The 19439-nt window shown below is 35.7% G+C and overlaps 10 non-coding genes across 10 annotated transcripts; all 10 read right to left on the reverse strand.

Annotated features, from left to right (window-relative positions):
- Positions 1–2171: 2171 nt before the first annotated feature.
- LOC121409807 lies at positions 2172–2333 on the reverse strand. The gene has a single exon (XR_005969241.1). It is a non-coding gene; the product is annotated as a U1 spliceosomal RNA (small nuclear RNA).
- Positions 2334–3558: 1225 nt separating this feature from the next.
- On the reverse strand, positions 3559–3720 carry LOC121409795. The gene has a single exon (XR_005969229.1). It is a non-coding gene; the product is annotated as a U1 spliceosomal RNA (small nuclear RNA).
- A 1243-nt stretch (positions 3721–4963) lies between these two features.
- LOC121409773 lies at positions 4964–5125 on the reverse strand. Its single transcript, XR_005969207.1, has one exon. It is a non-coding gene; the product is annotated as a U1 spliceosomal RNA (small nuclear RNA).
- Positions 5126–6353: 1228 nt separating this feature from the next.
- LOC121409762 lies at positions 6354–6515 on the reverse strand. Its single transcript, XR_005969197.1, has one exon. It is a non-coding gene; the product is annotated as a U1 spliceosomal RNA (small nuclear RNA).
- Positions 6516–11814: 5299 nt separating this feature from the next.
- On the reverse strand, positions 11815–11975 carry LOC121409793. The gene has a single exon (XR_005969227.1). It is a non-coding gene; the product is annotated as a U1 spliceosomal RNA (small nuclear RNA).
- A 1225-nt stretch (positions 11976–13200) lies between these two features.
- LOC121409763 lies at positions 13201–13362 on the reverse strand. Its single transcript, XR_005969198.1, has one exon. It is a non-coding gene; the product is annotated as a U1 spliceosomal RNA (small nuclear RNA).
- Positions 13363–14587: 1225 nt separating this feature from the next.
- Positions 14588–14749, reverse strand: LOC121409764. The gene has a single exon (XR_005969199.1). It is a non-coding gene; the product is annotated as a U1 spliceosomal RNA (small nuclear RNA).
- A 1225-nt stretch (positions 14750–15974) lies between these two features.
- Positions 15975–16136, reverse strand: LOC121409765. Its single transcript, XR_005969200.1, has one exon. It is a non-coding gene; the product is annotated as a U1 spliceosomal RNA (small nuclear RNA).
- Positions 16137–17360: 1224 nt separating this feature from the next.
- On the reverse strand, positions 17361–17522 carry LOC121409766. The gene has a single exon (XR_005969201.1). It is a non-coding gene; the product is annotated as a U1 spliceosomal RNA (small nuclear RNA).
- Positions 17523–18748: 1226 nt separating this feature from the next.
- LOC121409767 lies at positions 18749–18910 on the reverse strand. Its single transcript, XR_005969202.1, has one exon. It is a non-coding gene; the product is annotated as a U1 spliceosomal RNA (small nuclear RNA).
- Positions 18911–19439: the final 529 nt, after the last annotated feature.

Raw genomic sequence — 19439 nt, forward strand, 5'->3', positions numbered from 1 at the left:
ACTATCCTAACTGGTTTTTCTTTGTACAGTACTCTGAATGAAAAACTTTTCATTCTTCATATTCTAATAACACTGACAATCACGTTATTATGTATGTATAATGAAATAAAATAATTAGATCAAATTCCGATGTGAAGGAACCGTTACATTTTCCTTTCCTTGTAAAAATTACTACTAAACTTTAAATTCACCTTCCAATCGGAGCTACATCAATATGGAAAGAGCCATTCACTCATCTGACCCACAATTATCTCGGAATGTGATGATGACCTTGTCTGATATTTTAAATAACATTTGGAACAATGACGCTTCCCGCCAATATTTGGAGTACAGTGGAAAACAGTTTGGGAGATGGCGCCGAAAGCTGACGTCATAGATCTTGAGGAAATGTATCGACATAATCTGAGCGTGGACAGCTTTCTTATGTGTGCATCATAAATTACTAAATAAGAAGACGTACAATTCAGGGACCCGTTGCAGAAAGAGTTACAATCAATCGCAACTCTAAAAATCATGCGCAACTTGATCTTCAACCAATCATCAGCGCGCGTTTTAGACTTGCGAATGATTTTTTGACTTGCGTTTAAACGCAACTCTTTCTGCAACGGGCCCCTGAGTTTATCAAAACAGAATATCGGCATTGTTATTAAGAAATTTAATCGAAAAATAGCATGCACCAGAAAAGTCCCAAAGCTGTCTTTAATCAATGCCGTGGCCCTGGGAAGCGGGATTACTGGGGTTGCTGAAGTAACCCAAATATTTTTCTGGGGTACACAGCATAGGCAGCACCCCTGAAAATCAGATTGGTATGCTAAAATCGAAATATGTAACCCAAATGTCCTTCAGTTTTTCCCCCTTTATATTTCTTTTAAAAGTGTGCTAGCCCTTAAAAAAATATTTGACGCATCGATGTAATTTAATGATTTAAGTTTAATCACCATCAAATTGCACGCAACATGGATCTGAATATTCATGAACTTCATAATTACTTTAGTGACGTCGTAGATTATAATGACAAAAGTGTCACAACAATTGACGCTTACTCGCATCCTGTTATAGGGTCAACCATTCTTTTATTGGTCGTCATCATACTAAAGCCAAATTATACGTTGCTCTCTTAACTATATCTTGTTCCATGGGCTCTAGTTGGTAGTAGACCCTAAATCTTTCGTCCCATTTCAAAATGAAATGTGTGAGGCTCAATATCTCTATGAAGTTAAAATGATTTTTTAATTTCGTATCAAGCGAAAAAAAAAAGAAAATATGCCACAAAGTTGAAACTAGTTCAGACATTGAATGAGTAGTCATTAGCCTGGACGCCACATGTTAAGATTAAAAGTAAGGATCTGAATATTCATGAACTTCATAATTACTTTAGTGACGTCGTAGATTATAATGACAAAAGTGTCACAACAATTGACGCTTACTCGCATCCTGTTATAGGGTCAACCATTCTTTTATTGGTCGTCATCATACTAAAGCCAAATTATACGTTGCTCTCTTAACTATATCTTGTTCCATGGGCTCTAGTTGGTAGTAGACCCTAAATCTTTCGTCCCATTTCAAAATGAAATGTGTGAGGCTCAATATCTCTATGAAGTTAAAATGATTTTTTAATTTTGTATCAAGCGAAAAAAAAAAGAAAATATGCCACAAAGTTGAAACTAGTTCAGACATTGAATGAGTAGTCATTAGCCTGGACGCCACCCATTGGAAATGACCATGCACCCTAATTATTTTTCCCCCTTTTTTAAAGATCGGTGACGAAAGTAGTGGTTGGTAAAAGCTGACGCTTTAAACGAGTCGTTTGTTTTTTTAGTTGAGAATCATAATGCAACTTTTGACAAGTAACCAATGGTCAGACGGAAAACTAAGCAACAGCGAACCAATATTTTTAGAAGTATGCCAAGTTGAAATATGCATCGTTTAGAAAGATTACCTTAAAAGTTATTTTTACAGATTATGTGTCATTAAGAAAACTGTTTTAAATCTGCTTTTATCGGAAACCTGCGACCAAGCAAAGTGAGCAAGCCACTAAGAAGTCGGATTTGTTTTTTTCTAAATTAGCAAATATTATTTGGAAACACATTTCGCTTGTACAATTGGCCAACATTCCAGCATGAAATTATTTCGGGTGGCTTTTGTTTTCTTTCTTTGCATTAGTTGAATTGTAGGAGATAGCGCGAACGCAGATCTCCGCTACCATAAATTGTACGCCCGAGTTCCCCACGTTTGGGGGAATCGCAAGGTTCAGCAAGCCGGAGTGCAATGGCAAGCCTCGCCCTGGGGGTGCATCCTTCTTGATCAATGCGACCCCTGCGCCAGGTAAGTATGCTCCCCATCCATCGGTCGCCGTACTTGATCAAATCTTATCTGCGATATAAAGCAGTTAAACATCTCACAATACAAAGAAAACACAGTCACATGATTTTATGAATCTGTACAATCTTGGCAATTTTTGAGAGAAAGAAACCTCAAATCTCTGTGCCGCTCTCTGGAGCAACACTAATGACGTATCCATGTAATTCTATAATTTAAACGTAATAACAAGTACAAAATTGCACGTAAGATGTGAAGAAGTAAGGATGTGAATATTCATGAACTTCACAATAACTTTACTGACGTTGCAGATTATAATGACAAAAGCGTCAGCTTACTCGCATCCTGTTATCGGGTCAACCTTTCTTTTATTGGTCGTCGTCTTACTTGGGCAAAATTATACTTTGCTCTCTTTAATATCTCGTTCCATGGGCTCTAGTTGGTAGTAGACCCGAAAGCTTTCGTCTCATTTTAGAATGAAATGTGAGGCTTAATATCTCTATAAAGTTAAAATGATTGTTTATTTTCATATCAAGCGAAAAAAAAAGAAAATATGCCACAAAGTTGAAACTAGTTCAGACATTAAATGAGTAGTCATTAGCCTGGACGCCACCCATTGGAAATGACCATGCACCCTGATTATTTTTCCCCCTTTTTAAAGATCGGTGACGAAAGTAGTGGTTGGTAAAAGCTGACGCTTTAAACGAGTCGTTTGTTTTTTTAGTTGAGAATCATAATGCAACTTTTGACAAGTAACCAATGGTCAGACGGAAAACTAAGCAACAGCGAACCAATATTTTTAGAAGTATGCCAAGTTGAAATATGCATCGTTTAGAAAGATTACCTTAAAAGTTATTTTTACAGATTATGTGTCATTAAGAAAACTGTTTTAAATCTGCTTTTATCGGAAACCTGCGACCAAGCAAAGTGAGCAAGCCACTAAGAAGTCGGATTTGTTTTTTCTAAATTAGCAAATATTATTTGGAAACACATTTCGCTTGTACAATTGGCCAAAATTTACAGGAATGTGACACTCATTTTAGTCTGAGTTTTTTACTAGAAAGGAATAAAAATCCTAACCCCCTAAAGACACAAGTTGGGTTGAAAATTCAACCATATGTCATAAAAAGCATGATAAGGTCCAATTGAGCAATAGTTTTTGAAGGGATTACTCCATACATTCCAGCATGAAATTATTTCGGGTGGCTTTTGTTTTCTTTCTTTGCATTAGTTGAATTGTAGGAGATAGCGCGAACGCAGATCTCCGCTACCATAAATTGTACGCCCGAGTTCCCCACGTTTGGGGGAATCGCAAGGTTCAGCAAGCCGGAGTGCAATGGCAAGCCTCGCCCTGGGGGTGCATTCTTCTTGATCAATGCGATCCCTGCGCCAGGTAAGTATGCTCCCCATCCATCGGTCGCCGTACTTGATCAAATCTTATCTGCGATATAAAGCAGTTAAACATCTCACAATACAAAGAAAACACAGTCACATGATTTTATGAATTTGTACAATTTTGGCAATTTTTGAGAGAAAGAAACCTCAAATCTCTGTGCCGCTCTCTGGAGCAACATTAATGACGTATCCATGTAATTCTATAATCTAAACGTAATTACAAGTACAAAATTGCACGTAAGATGTGAAGAAGTAAGGATGTGAATATTCATGAACTTCACAATAACTTTACTGACGTTGCAGATTATAATGACAAAAGCGTCAGCTTACTCGCATCCTGTTATCGGGTCAACCTTTCTTTTATTGGTCGTCGTCTTACTTGGGCAAAATTATACTTTGCTCTCTTTAATATCTCGTTCCATGGGCTCTAGTTGGTAGTAGACCCGAAAGCTTTCGTCTCATTTTAGAATGAAATGTGAGGCTTAATATCTCTATAAAGTTAAAATGATTGTTTATTTTCATATCAAGCGATAAAAAAAGAAAATATGCCACAAGGTTGAAACTAGTTCAGACATTAAATGAGTAGTCATTAGCCTGGACGCCACCCATTGGAAATGATCATGCACCCTGATTATTTTTCCCCCTTTTTTAAAGATTGGTGACGAAAATGTTGGTTGGTCCAAGCTGACGCTTTAAACGAGTCATTTATTTTTTTTTTTAGTTTAGAAACATGATGCAACTTTTAACCACTAACTAATGTTCATATGGAAAAGAAACAACGATGGGCCAATAGGTTTTAAAATATACCCAGTTACAATATGTATTGATTGGAAGGATTAACTTGAAACGTGTTTTTGATGACGTTGTTTCAATGAGAAAACTATTTGGAGGGGGTTTTTATCGGAAACTTGCGACCGAGTAAAATGAGCGAGCCAATCTGCCGGAAAATCATTTTTTTTAAATCTCATTAGAATCTTTCAAAACTTAGCAAAGTTTATTTCGACATACATTTCGCAGTTGAGATGAAGCAGATGTTAAAGTAGTATGCTATTTTTGTCACACGGATTTAAACCCGAGCTTTTATTGAAAGGAATGCCAATCCTGTCCCCTTAAGTAATAAAGAAACTAGTGGTTTGAAAAACCTGATAAGGTTGAAATTCACCAAAAATTGGAAGGGATTAGTCCATTCATGTCACCATCAGATTTTTTCGGGGAGCTTTTATTTTCTTTCTTTGCATTAATTGAATTGTAGGAGATAGCGCGAACGCAGATCTCCACTACCATAAATTGTACGCCCGAGTTCCCCACGTTTGGGGGAATCGCAAGGTTCAGCAAGCCGGAGTGCAATGGCAAGCCTCGCCCTGGGGGTGCATCCTTCTTGATCAATGCGACCCCTGCGCCAGGTAAGTATGCTCCCCATCCATCGGTCGCCGTACTTGATCAAATCTTATCTGCGATATAAAGCAGTTAAACATCTCACACTACAAAGAGAAAACAGTCACATGATTTTATGAATTTGTACAATTTTGGCAATTTTTGAGAGAAAGAAACCTCAAATCTCTGTGCCGCTCTCTGGAGCAACATTAATGACGTATCCATGTAATTCTATAATTTAAACGTAATAACAAGTACAAAATTGCACGTAAGATGTGAAGAAGTAAGGATGTGAATATTCATGAACTTCACAATAACTTTACTGACGTTGCAGATTATAATGACAAAAGCGTCAGCTTACTCGCATCCTGTTATCGGGTCAACCTTTCTTTTATTGGTCGTCGTCTTACTTGGGCAAAATTATACTTTGCTCTCTTCAATATCTCGTTCCATGGGCTCTAGTTGGTAGTAGACCCGAAAGCTTTCGTCTCATTTTAGAATGAAATGTGAGGCTTAATATCTCGATAAAGTTAAAATGATTGTTTATTTTCATATCAAGCGAAAAAAAAAAGAAAATATGCCACAAAGTTGAAACTAGTTCAGACATTAAATGAGTAGTCATTAGCCTGGACGCCACCCATTGGAAATGACCATGCACCCTGATTATTTTTCCCCCTTTTTTAAAGATCGGTGACGAAAGTAGTGGTTGGTAAAAGCTGACGCTTTAAACGAGTCGTTTGTTTTTTTAGTTGAGAATCATAATGCAACTTTTGACAAGTAACCAATGGTCAGACGGAAAACTAAGCAACAGCGAACCAATATTTTTAGAAGTATGCCAAGTTGAAATATGCATCGTTTAGAAAGATTACCTTAAAAGTTATTTTTACAGATTATGTGTCATTAAGAAAACTGTTTTAAATCTGCTTTTATCGGAAACCTGCGACCAAGCAAAGTGAGCAAGCCACTAAGAAGTCGGATTTGGTTTTTTCTAAATTAGCAAATATTATTTGGAAACACATTTCGCTTGTACAATTGGCCAAAATTTACAGGAATGTGACACTCATTTTAGTCTGAGTTTTTTACTAGAAAGGAATAAAAATCCTAACCCCCTAAAGACACAAGTTGGGTTGAAAATTCAACCATATGTCATAAAAAGCATGATAAGGTCCAATTGAGCAATAGTTTTTGAAGGGATTACTCCATACATTCCAGCATGATATTATTTCAGGTGGCTTTTGTTTTCTTTCTTTGCATTAGTTGAATTGTAGGAGATAGCGCGAACGCAGATCTCCGCTACCATAAATTGTACGCCCGAGTTCCCCACGTTTGGGGGAATCGCAAGGTTCAGCAAGCCGGAGTGCAATGGCAAGCCTCGCCCTGGGGGTGCATCCTTCTTGATCAATGCGACCCCTGCGCCAGGTAAGTATTTTTTGTTTTAAATCATATTTATTTCTTCCTCATATCACATGTAAAAAAAAAATATATATATATATATATAACATGACATTAAAACTTAATTGTTTCAAGTTAACACATTAACATTTTAACATGGTGAGAAAAGGAATATATATGAATTTCAAATGTAAACTTAAAATTAATCTGCTCAAATTTTTTTAACAACTTATAATCACGAAGGGATAAATACAGAACAGAATCCGGGTACAACAGCAAAAATCTAAATTACGGAAATAAACTTATAATCTGTATATAAAACTCAAAATTCTCCATACTCTTCAATCAAACTGATTAATGAGGAAGTTATATTAATAAAAAAACATACACACAACTTAAAACCAGACCCTTAGCTACACTTAACCCCCCTACCCCCATAAACTACAAATAAAGAATAATAATAATGGTAATAAAAAAAAAAAAAAAAAAAAAAAAAAAAAAAAAAAAACCTAAGTGGTGGAAGACTGTGAGGCTGATTCGTCAAAGTGCTCCCATTTTCTTAAATGAAATGCCAAGGTTCCCCTTTCCGTTGCAAGCCGTTTCTCTTCTTTTCTATTTTCAATTAATTTATCTCTAATTTCCTTTACATTTGGAGGTAACCCCTTTTCCCTACCATGGAAGATCATGAATTTTATCAAAATCATAATGTGGTTTAATAATTGTTCTGTTTTTACATTAGTCCCATTTATTCCAATATGAATTTGTTTCCAAGATATTCTCCTAAGAAACGGTAAGTTTAATTTATCAGCACATTTCTCCCACAGTCTTTTAATTATATTACATTCAAAAAATACATGTTGGTATGTTTCTTCTGAAGTATTACAATATGAACACAACCCATTTATCCGAAGTTTGAATCTGTGTAGATGATGGTTCGTATAGACTATTCTATACAATAATTTAAACTGAAACTCTCTCAATTTGCAAACTAATGTGCACAACCTTGGTCGAACAAAAATCTTTTCCACTTCCTTAACTGTTATATTATAAACTTCCATTAAGTTATAAAAAGCGGAGCTAATTTCTACATTATTGCTAATTTGACTTCTATAAACCATTTTTGCATTTATTTCTTCAAATTTATAAACTTTCTTTGTAAATACTATTTCTAGGCTGAGGCCACAGTGGATAGACTTCCTTTCCGGCTGAACGTTTCTTTTCCATTCATGAGGAATTATTGAATATATTTTTCCAATTTTTGTAATTTCTTCTTTACTTAAACCCTTTAAAATAAAATAAGCATCCTTTTTCAATAACCCTTTTTCATCACAAATATGGTGAAGTCGATATATATTTTTCAAAAACAAATTTTCATCAAATAATGTTTTGCCATCCAGCTGAATATATTTATTGTTGTACAAATTTCATTTCCCTTGTAATTCTCTTCTGCTTTAACATAATTTTTCATATCCGTCCATGTTTCTATTAAACTTCGATAGAAGGTAGGTAGCTTAATATTCACACTCTTGTCCCAATAGTTACAATAAAAAATCAAATTACCTCCCATTGGTCTCATCAAATATTTGAAGTATTTTTTCCAATTAATACCTTGTTTTCCTGTAACAAGCCTTTTTATCCACATTATTCTCTGTGCTTTCACAAACAGTCTGAAATTCATCATTTTGAGCCCCCCTTGCGAATAGTCTAAAGTTATTATGGTATTTTTTTATTTTGTTTCTACCTTTCCATAAAAAATCAAAACTTATTTCTTCAATCTCACTATGTACCCACTCTGGAACTGGCATCAATGATGATAAATATATCAATTTGGAATAGCCATATACTTTCATTAATTGAATTTTTCCCATTAATGTTAAATCGCGTTGCTTCCACCAATTAAATAATTTTTTAATTTTACTTAATATTTCTTTGTAGTTCATTTTTTTCCTTGATATCTTCGTGTATCGAAAAATAAATTCCTAATATCTTAACGATATCGACTTGCTTCCCAAAAGGAAAGTTATGAGTGGAAAACTGTGGGCCTAAAAGTAATATAAACGTCTTGTCGTTGTTTATCTTTAATCCTGATATTTTATAGAATGCTTCAAAAATGCGTTCAGTCTCCTTAAATGAAGGTAAGTCTTTAATAAAAAGCGTTATATCATCTGCGTACAAAACTTGTTTTAATTCTGTATTTCCAAAACGGATCCCTTTTACCTGATGATTATTCCTAATCATGTGAGCTAAAATTTCAATACACAAAACAAACAGATATGGAGAAAGAGGATCTCCCTGCCTTACTCCTCTTCCAACCTTAAAGTAACCTGTCGATGCGCATCCATTTATAACACAACTTTCAGTATTAGTATAAAAAATATTTACCCATTTGCGAAACCTTGGTCCAAAATTAAATGATTTTAGTACCTTATGTAAAAATAAATGTGACACAGAATCAAACGCTTTTTCGAAGTCAATGGCTACCAAAAAAGCCCTTTCTCTATAGAAAGAAGTATGAAAGATCATATCATCTATTATTCGGATTGCTTCTCCAATATTTCTTTCCCCAACATAGCCCAGCTGATCAAAACCTACAATTTCCGGTAAAACTTCTTGTATTCTCTTTGAAAGTACCTTAGATAAAATTTTGTAATCTACGTTTAATAACGAAATCGGTCTGTAGTTTTTAATAAATTCTGGATCTTTGCCGTCTTTGTGTATCAAGGTAATAACTGCTTGTCTTTGAGAGGCTGATAATTCTCCCAATCGCAGAGCCTCATTAAAAGATGCAAGTACTAAATCTCCAATTACTGACCAAAATTTCTGATAAAATTCTACACTTAAACCATCATTTCCTGGAGATTTGTTGAGTGTCATACCTTTCAATATCTCTACACATTCTCTTTCAACGATTGTTCCTTCACATAAATTTTGTGATGTATCATTTAATTTTGGTAGGTTACCAGGAAAGAAATTTAAAGTGTTGTCTTCTATAATATCTGTTTCCTTATATAGTTGCCTGTAGAATGATTTTATTCCTTCAATAATTTCCTTTTCGTTAGTAGTGATATTTCCATCTATAATTAATTTTTGTATTATACTGTTTTTCCTATTTGATTGTATTAACTGTTTAAAAAATGCTGTATTCTTTTCTCCACTTTCATACCATGAGGACCTTGAACGGACTTTCAAACCTTCATTAACATAATCGTAAAGTGAACTTAGTTGTTGCTTCTTAGTTCTTATATTTTCAAAAATGTCTTTCTGATGTCCACTATCAATCGACAATAGACTCTCTAAGTTCTTTATCTCTTCCTCCAGTTTTTCAATTTTTTCTTTTCTTTCCTTCGCCCTTTCTCTTGATATTTTAATAGTAAATTTCCTTATTTCCATTTTCATAAAATCCCACAATACTCTTTTATCTTTAATTTCCACTGACAATTTCTTCTTTAAAGACTTAATTTTTTCTCTCATTTTCTGAACATAATCATTATCGTTTAAAAGACTATTATTGAATTTCCAATAAGATCTTTTGTTATTTTTTGACTGTGATCTTTTATGGAAAACTAGATTAACTGCAGCATGGTCTGGAGCTATAGAGGGAACGATATCACAGTTGGATGTTATCCGTTCCAAGTTCTCTGATATAATCCAATAATCTAAGCGACTCTGCATGAATGGATTTAGCTGTTTATACGTATATTGTTTTTTGTCTTTATTTTTATTTCTCCAGATATCAATTAATAAAAAAATGTCCATAAACTCTTGTAATTTTTACTGAATTTTGAATCTTTTTTTGATACATGTCCAAAATAATCTAAATTGGTGTCTCTAATAACATTAAAGTCACCACCAAGTACTACTGAACTTCCCTCTAAATTATTCCTTAATAATAATTGACCTAAATCACTTAAAAATTGTATTTGGTCATTTTCGTTATTTCCCGTGGAAAATATACACTTCCAAATAGCAACTTCTGTCCTTGTATCTTGCATTTAATTAAAACATATCTACCATTTTCATCTACCCAGGTATTGCCAATTTCAATGTCTATCTTACTGTCTATTAACACAAGAACTCCTCTTCCATGGTGCGTACCATGACTAAAGTATGCTCCCCATCCATCGGTCGCCGTACTTGATCAAATCTTATCTGCAATATAAAGCAGTTAAACATCTCACAATACAAAGAAAACACAGTCACATGATTTTATGAATTTGTACAATTTTGGCAAGTTTTGAGAGAAAGAAACCTCAAATCTCTGTGCCGCTCTCTGGAGCAACATTAATGACGTATCCATGTAATTCTATAATTTAAACGTAATAACAAGTACAAAATTGCACGTAAGATGTGAAGAAGTAAGGATGTGAATATTCATGAACTTCACAATAACTTTACTGACGTTGCAGATTATAATGACAAAAGCGTCAGCTTACTCGCATCCTGTTATCGGGTCAACCTTTCTTTTATTGGTCGTCGTCTTACTTGGGCAAAATTATACTTTGCTCTCTTTAATATCTCGTTCCATGGGCTCTAGTTGGTAGTAGACCCGAAAGCTTTCGTCTCATTTTAGAATGAAATGTGAGGCTTAATATCTCTATAAAGTTAAAATGATTGTTTATTTTCATATCAAGCGAAAAAAAAGAAAATATGCCACAAAGTTGAAACTAGTTCAGACATTAAATGAGTAGTCATTAGCCTGGACGCCACCCATTGGAAATGACCATGCACCCTGATTATTTTTCCCCCTTTTTTAAAGATCGGTGACGAAAGTAGTGGTTGGTAAAAGCTGACGCTTTAAACGAGTCGTTTGTTTTTTTAGTTGAGAATCATAATGCAACTTTTGACAAGTAACCAATGGTCAGACGGAAAACTAAGCAACAGCGAACCAATATTTTTAGAAGTATGCCAAGTTGAAATATGCATCGTTTAGAAAGATTACCTTAAAAGTTATTTTTACAGATTATGTGTCATTAAGAAAACTGTTTTAAATCTGCTTTTATCGGAAACCTGCGACCAAGCAAAGTGAGCAAGCCACTAAGAAGTCGGATTTGTTTTTTCTAAATTAGCAAATATTATTTGGAAACACATTTCGCTTGTACAATTGGCCAAAATTTACAGGAATGTGACACTCATTTTAGTCTGAGTTTTTTACTAGAAAGGAATAAAAATCCTAACCCCCTAAAGACACAAGTTGGGTTGAAAATTCAACCATATGTCATAAAAAGCATGATAAGGTCCAATTGAGCAATAGTTTTTGAAGGGATTACTCCATACATTCCAGCATGATATTATTTCAGGTGGCTTTTGTTTTCTTTCTTTGCATTAGTTGAATTGTAGGAGATAGCGCGAACGCAGATCTCCGCTACCATAAATTGTACGCCCGAGTTCCCCACGTTTGGGGAATCGCAAGGTTCAGCAAGCCGGAGTGCAATGGCAAGCCTCGCCCTGGGGGTGCATCCTTCTTGATCAATGCGACCCCTGCGCCAGGTAAGTATGCTCCCCATCCATCGGTCGCCGTACTTGATCAAATCTTATCTGCGATATAAAGCAGTTAAACATCTCACACTACAAAGAGAACACAGTCACATGATTTTATGAATTTGTACAATTTTGGCAATTTTTGAGAGAAAGAAACCTCAAATCTCTGTGCCGCTCTCTGGAGCAACATTAATGACGTATCCATGTAATTCTATAATTTAAACGTAATAACAAGTACAAAATTGCACGTAAGATGTGAAGAAGTAAGGATGTGAATATTCATGAACTTCACAATAACTTTACTGACGTTGCAGATTATAATGACAAAAGCGTCAGCTTACTCGCATCCTGTTATCGGGTCAACCTTTCTTTTATTGGTCGTCGTCTTACTTGGGCAAAATTATACTTTGCTCTCTTTAATATCTCGTTCCATGGGCTCTAGTTGGTAGTAGACCCGAAAGCTTTCGTCTCATTTTAGAATGAAATGTGAGGCTTAATATCTCTATAAAGTTAAAATGATTGTTTATTTTCATATCAAGCGAAAAAAAAAAGAAAATATGCCACAAAGTTGAAACTAGTTCAGACATTAAATGAGTAGTCATTAGCCTGGACGCCACCCATTGGAAATGACCATGCACCCTGATTATTTTTCCCCCTTTTTTAAAGATCGGTGACGAAAGTAGTGGTTGGTAAAAGCTGACGCTTTAAACGAGTCGTTTGTTTTTTTAGTTGAGAATCATAATGCAACTTTTGACAAGTAACCAATGGTCAGACGGAAAACTAAGCAACAGCGAACCAATATTTTTAGAAGTATGCCAAGTTGAAATATGCATCGTTTAGAAAGATTACCTTAAAAGTTATTTTTACAGATTATGTGTCATTAAGAAAACTGTTTTAAATCTGCTTTTATCGGAAACCTGCGACCAAGCAAAGTGAGCAAGCCACTAAGAAGTCGGATTTGTTTTTTCTAAATTAGCAAATATTATTTGGAAACACATTTCGCTTGTACAATTGGCCAAAATTTACAGGAATGTGACACTCATTTTAGTCTGAGTTTTTTACTAGAAAGGAATAAAAATCCTAACCCCCTAAAGACACAAGTTGGGTTGAAAATTCAACCATATGTCATAAAAAGCATGATAAGGTCCAATTGAGCAAGTTTTTGAAGGGATTACTCCATACATTCCAGCATGATATTATTTCAGGTGGCTTTTGTTTTCTTTCTTTGCATTAGTTGAATTGTAGGAGATAGCGCGAACGCAGATCTCCGCTACCATAAATTGTACGCCCGAGTTCCCCACGTTTGGGGGAATCGCAAGGTTCAGCAAGCCGGAGTGCAATGGCAAGCCTCGCCCTGGGGGTGCATCCTTCTTGATCAATGCGACCCCTGCGCCAGGTAAGTATGCTCCCCATCCATCGGTCGCCGTACTTGATCAAATCTTATCTGCAATATAAAGCAGTTGAACATCTCACAATACAAAGAAAACACAGTCACATGATTTTATGAATCTGTACAATTTTGGCAAGTTTTGAGAGAAAGAAACCTCAAATCTCTGTGCCGCTCTCTGGAGCAACATTAATGACGTATCCATGTAATTCTATAATTTAAACGTAATAACAAGTACAAAATTGCACGTAAGATGTGAAGAAGTAAGGATGTGAATATTCATGAACTTCACAATAACTTTACTGACGTTGCAGATTATAATGACAAAAGCGTCAGCTTACTCGCATCCTGTTATCGGGTCAACCTTTCTTTTATTGGTCGTCGTCTTACTTGGGCAAAATTATACTTTGCTCTCTTTAATATCTCGTTCCATGGGCTCTAGTTGGTAGTAGACCCGAAAGCTTTCGTCTCATTTTAAAATGAAATGTGAGGCTTAATATCTCTATAAAGTTAAAATGATTGTTTATTTTCATATCAAGCGAAAAAAAAGAAAATATGCCACAAAGTTGAAACTAGTTCAGACATTAAATGAGTAGTCATTAGCCTGGACGCCACCCATTGGAAATGACCATGCACCCTGATTATTTTTCCCCCTTTTTTAAAGATCGGTGACGAAAGTAGTGGTTGGTAAAAGCTGACGCTTTAAACGAGTCGTTTGTTTTTTTAGTTGAGAATCATAATGCAACTTTTGACAAGTAACCAATGGTCAGACGGAAAACTAAGCAACAGCGAACCAATATTTTTAGAAGTATGCCAAGTTGAAATATGCATCGTTTAGAAAGATTACCTTAAAAGTTATTTTTACAGATTATGTGTCATTAAGAAAACTGTTTTAAATCTGCTTTTATCGGAAACCTGCGACCAAGCAAAGTGAGCAAGCCACTAAGAAGTCGGATTTGTTTTTTCTAAATTAGCAAATATTATTTGGAAACACATTTCGCTTGTACAATTGGCCAAAATTTACAGGAATGTGACACTCATTTTAGTCTGAGTTTTTTACTAGAAAGGAATAAAAATCCTAACCCCCTAAAGACACAAGTTGGGTTGAAAATTCAACCATATGTCATAAAAAGCATGATAAGGTCCAATTGAGCAATAGTTTTTGAAGGGATTACTCCATACATTCCAGCATGAAATTATTTCGGGTGGCTTTTGTTTTCTTTCTTTGCATTAGTTGAATTGTAGGAGATAGCGCGAACGCAGATCTCCGCTACCATAAATTGTACGCCCGAGTTCCCCACGTTTGGGGGAATCGCAAGGTTCAGCAAGCCGGAGTGCAATGGCAAGCCTCGCCCTGGGGGTGCATCCTTCTTGATCAATGCGACCCCTGCGCCAGGTAAGTATGCTCCCCATCCATCGGTCGCCGTACTTGATCAAATCTTATCTGCGATATAAAGCAGTTAAACATCTCACAATACAAAGAAAACACAGTCACATGATTTTATGAATCTGTAAATCTTGGCAAATTTTGAGAGAAAGAAACCTCAAATCTCTGTGCCGCTCTCTGGAGCAACATTAATGACGTATCCATGTAATTCTATAATCTAAACGTAATAACAAGTACAAAATTGCACGTAAGATGTGAAGAAGTAAGCAGGTGAATATTCATGAACTTCACAATAACTTTACTGACGTTGCAGATTATAATGACAAAAGCGTCAGCTTACTCGCATCCTGTTATCGGGTCAACCTTTCTTTTATTGGTCGTCGTCTTACTTTGGCAAAATTATACTTTGCTCTCTTTAATATCTCGTTCCATGGGCTCTAGTTGGTAGTAGACCCGAAAGCTTTCGTCTCATTTTAGAATGAAATGTGAGGCTTAATATCTCTATAAAGTTAAAATGATTGATTATTTTCATATCAAGCGATAAAAAAAGAAAATATGCCACAAAGTTGAAACTAGTTCAGACATTAAATGAGTAGTTATTAGCCTGGACGCCACCCATTGGAAATGATCATGCACCCTGATTATTTTTACCCCTTTTTTAAAGATCGGTAACGAAAGTAGTGGTTGGTAAACGCTGACGCTTTAAACGAGTCGTTGTTTTTTTTAGTTGAGAGTCATAATGCAACTTTTGACAAGTAACCAATGGTCAGACGGAAAACTAAGCAACAGCAAACCAATATTTCTAGAAGTATGCCAAGTTGAAATATGCATCGTTTAGAAAGATTACCTTAAAAGTTATTTTTACAGATTATGTGTCATTAAGAAAACTGTTTTAAATCTGTTTTTATCGGAAACCTGCGACCAAGCAAAGTGAGCAAGCCACTAAGAAGTCGGATTTGTTTTTTCTAAATTAGCAAATATTATTTGGAAACACATTTCGCTTGATCAATTGGCCAAAATTTACAGGAATGTGACACTCATTTTAGTCTGAGTTTTTTACTAGAAAGGAATAAAAATCCTAACCCCCTAAAGACACAAGTTGGGTTGAAAATTCAACCATATGTCATAAAAAGCATGATAAGGTCCAATTGAGCAATAGTTTTTGAAGGGATTACTCCATACATTCCAGCATGAAATTATTTCGGGTGGCTTTTGTTTTCTTTCTTTGCATTAGTTGAATTGTAGGAGATAGCGCGAACGCAGATCTCCGCTACCATAAATTGTACGCCCGAGTTCCCCACGTTTGGGGGAATCGCAAGGTTCAGCAAGCCGGAGTGCAATGGCAAGCCTCGCCCTGGGGGTGCATCCTTCTTGATCAATGCGACCCCTGCGCCAGGTAAGTATGCTCCCCATCCATCGGTCGCCGTACTTGATCAAATCTTATCTGCAATATAAAGCAGTTAAACATCTCACAATACAAAGAAAACACAGTCACATGATTTTATGAATCTGTACAATCTTGGCAATTTTTGAGAGAAAGAAACCTCAAATCTCTGTGCCGCTCTCTGGAGCAACATTAATGACGTATCCATGTAATTCTATAATCTAAACGTAATAACAAGTGCAAAATTGCACGTAAGATGTGAAGAAGTAAGCATGTGAATATTCATGAACTTCACAATAACTTTACTGACGTTGCAGATTATAATGACAAAAGCGTCAGCTTACTCGCATCCTGTTATCGGGTCAACCTTTCTTTTATTGGTCGTCGTCTTACTTGGGCAAAATTATACTTTGCTCTCTTTAATATCTCGTTCCATGGGCTCTAGTTGGTAGTAGACCCGAAAGCTTTCGTCTCATTTTAGAATGAAATGTGAGGCTTAATATCTCTATAAAGTTAAAATGATTGTTTATTTTCATATCAAGCGAAAAAAAAGAAAATATGCCACAAAGTTGAAACTAGTTCAGACATTAAATGAGTAGTCATTAGCCTGGACGCCACCCATTGGAAATGACCATGCACCCTGATTATTTTTCCCCCTTTTTTAAAGATCGGTGACGAAAGTAGTGGTTGGTAAAAGCTGACGCTTTAAACGAGTCGTTTGTTTTTTTAGTTGAGAATCATAATGCAACTTTTGACAAGTAACCAATGGTCAGACGGAAAACTAAGCAACAGCGAACCAATATTTTAGAAGTATGCCAAGTTGAAATATGCATCGTTTAGAAAGATTACCTTAAAAGTTATTTTTACAGATTATGTGTCATTAAGAAAACTGTTTTAAATCTGCTTTTATCGGAAACCTGCGACCAAGCAAAGTGAGCAAGCCACTAAGAAGTCGGATTTGTTTTTTCTAAATTAGCAAATATTATTTGGAAACACATTTCGCTTGTACAATTGGCCAAAATTTACAGGAATGTGACACTCATTTTAGTCTGAGTTTTTTACTAGAAAGGAATAAAAATCCTAACCCCCTAAAGACACAAGTTGGGTTAAAAATTCAACCATATGTCATAAAAAGCATGATAAGGTCCAATTAAGCAATAGTTTTTGAAGGGATTACTCCATACATTCCAGCATGAAATTATTTCGGGTGGCTTTTGTTTTCTTTCTTTGCATTAGTTGAATTGTAGGAGATAGCGCGAACGCAGATCTCCGCTACCATAAATTGTACGCCCGAGTTCCCCACGTTTGGGGGAATCGCAAGGTTCAGCAAGCCGGAGTGCAATGGCAAGCCTCGCCCTGGGGGTGCATCCTTCTTGATCAATGCGACCCCTGCGCCAGGTAAGTATGCTCCCCATCCATCGGTCGCCGTACTTGATCAAATCTTATCTGCGATATAAAGCAGTTAAACATCTCACAATACAAAGAAAACACAGTCACATGATTTTATGAATCTGTAAAATCTTGGCAAATTTTGAGAGAAAGAAACCTCAAATCTCTGTGCCGCTCTCTGGAGCAACATTAATGACGTATCCATGTAATTCTATAATTTAAACGTAATAACAAGTACAAAATTGCACGTAAGATGTGAAGAAGTAAGGATGTGAATATTCATGAACTTCACAATAACTTTACTGACGTTGCAGATTATAATGACAAAAGCGTCAGCTTACTCGCATCCTGTTATCGGGTCAACCTTTCTTTTATTGGTCGTCGTCTTACTTTGGCAAAATTATACTTTGCTCTCTTTAATATCTCGTTCCATGGGCTCTAGTTGGTAGTAGACCCGAAAGCTTTCGTCTCATTTTAGAATGAAATGTGAGGCTTAATATCTCTATAAAGTTAAAATGATTGTTTATTTTCATATCAAGCGAAAAAAAGAAAATATGCCACAAAGTTGAAACTAGTTCAGACATTAAATGAGTAGTCATTAGCCTGACGCCACCCATTGGAAATGATCATGCACCCTGATTATTTTTACCCCTTTTTTAAAGATCGGTAACGAAAGTAGTGGTTGGTAAACGCTGACGCTTTAAACGAGTCGTTGTTTTTTTTAGTTGAGAATCATAATGCAACTTTTGACAAGTAACCAATGGTCAGACGGAAAACTAAGCAACAGCGAACCAATATTTTTAGAAGTATGCCAAGTTGAAATATGCATCGTTTAGAAAGATTACCTTAAAAGTTATTTTTACAGATTATGTGTCATTAAGAAAACTGTTTTAAATCTGTTTTTATCGGAAACCTGCGACCAAGCAAAGTGAGCAAGCCACTAAGAAGTCGGATTTGTTTTTTCTAAATTAGCAAATATTATTTGGAAACACATTTCGCTTGATCAGCTATTGGCCAAAATTTACAGGAATGTGACACTCATTTTAGTCTGAGTTTTTTACTAGAAAGGAATAAAAATCCTAACCCCCTAAAGACACAAGTTGGGTTGAAAATTCAACCATATGTCATAAAAAGCATGATAAGGTCCAATTGAGCAATAGTTTTTGAAGGGATTACTCCATACATTCCAGCATGAAATTATTTCGGGTGGCTTTTGTTTTCTTTCTTTGCATTAGTTGAATTGTAGGAGATAGCGCGAACGCAGATCTCCGCTACCATAAATTGTACGCCCGAGTTCCCCACGTTTGGGGGAATCGCAAGGTTCAGCAAGCCGGAGTGCAATGGCAAGCCTCGCCCTGGGGGTGCATCCTTCTTGATCAATGCGACCCCTGCGCCAGGTAAGTATGCTCCCCATCCATCGGTCGCCGTACTTGATCAAATCTTATCTGCAATATAAAGCAGTTAAACATCTCACAATACAAAGAAACACAGTCACATGATTTTATGAATTTGTACAATTTTGGCAAGTTTTGAGAGAAAGAAACCTCAAATCTCTGTGCCGCTCTCTGGAGCAACATTAATGACGTATCCATGTAATTCTATAATTTAAACGTAATAACAAGTACAAAATTGCACGTAAGATGTGAAGAAGTAAGGATGTGAATATTCATGAACTTCACAATAACTTTACTTACGTTGCAGATTATAATGACAAAAGCGTCAGCTTACTCGCATCCTGTTATCGGGTCAACCTTTCTTTTATTGGTCGTCGTCTTACTTGGGCAAAATTATACTTTGCTCTCTTTAATATCTCGTTCCATGGGCTCTAGTTGGTAGTAGACCCGAAAGCTTTCGTCTCATTTTAGAATGAAATGTGAGGCTTAATATCTCTATAAAGTTAAAATGATTGTTTATTTTCATATCAAGCGAAAAAA

The sequence above is a fragment of the Lytechinus variegatus genome, chromosome 2 (assembly GCF_018143015.1).
Source record: "Lytechinus variegatus isolate NC3 chromosome 2, Lvar_3.0, whole genome shotgun sequence".
NCBI classification, from domain to species: Eukaryota; Metazoa; Echinodermata; class Echinoidea; order Temnopleuroida; family Toxopneustidae; genus Lytechinus; species Lytechinus variegatus.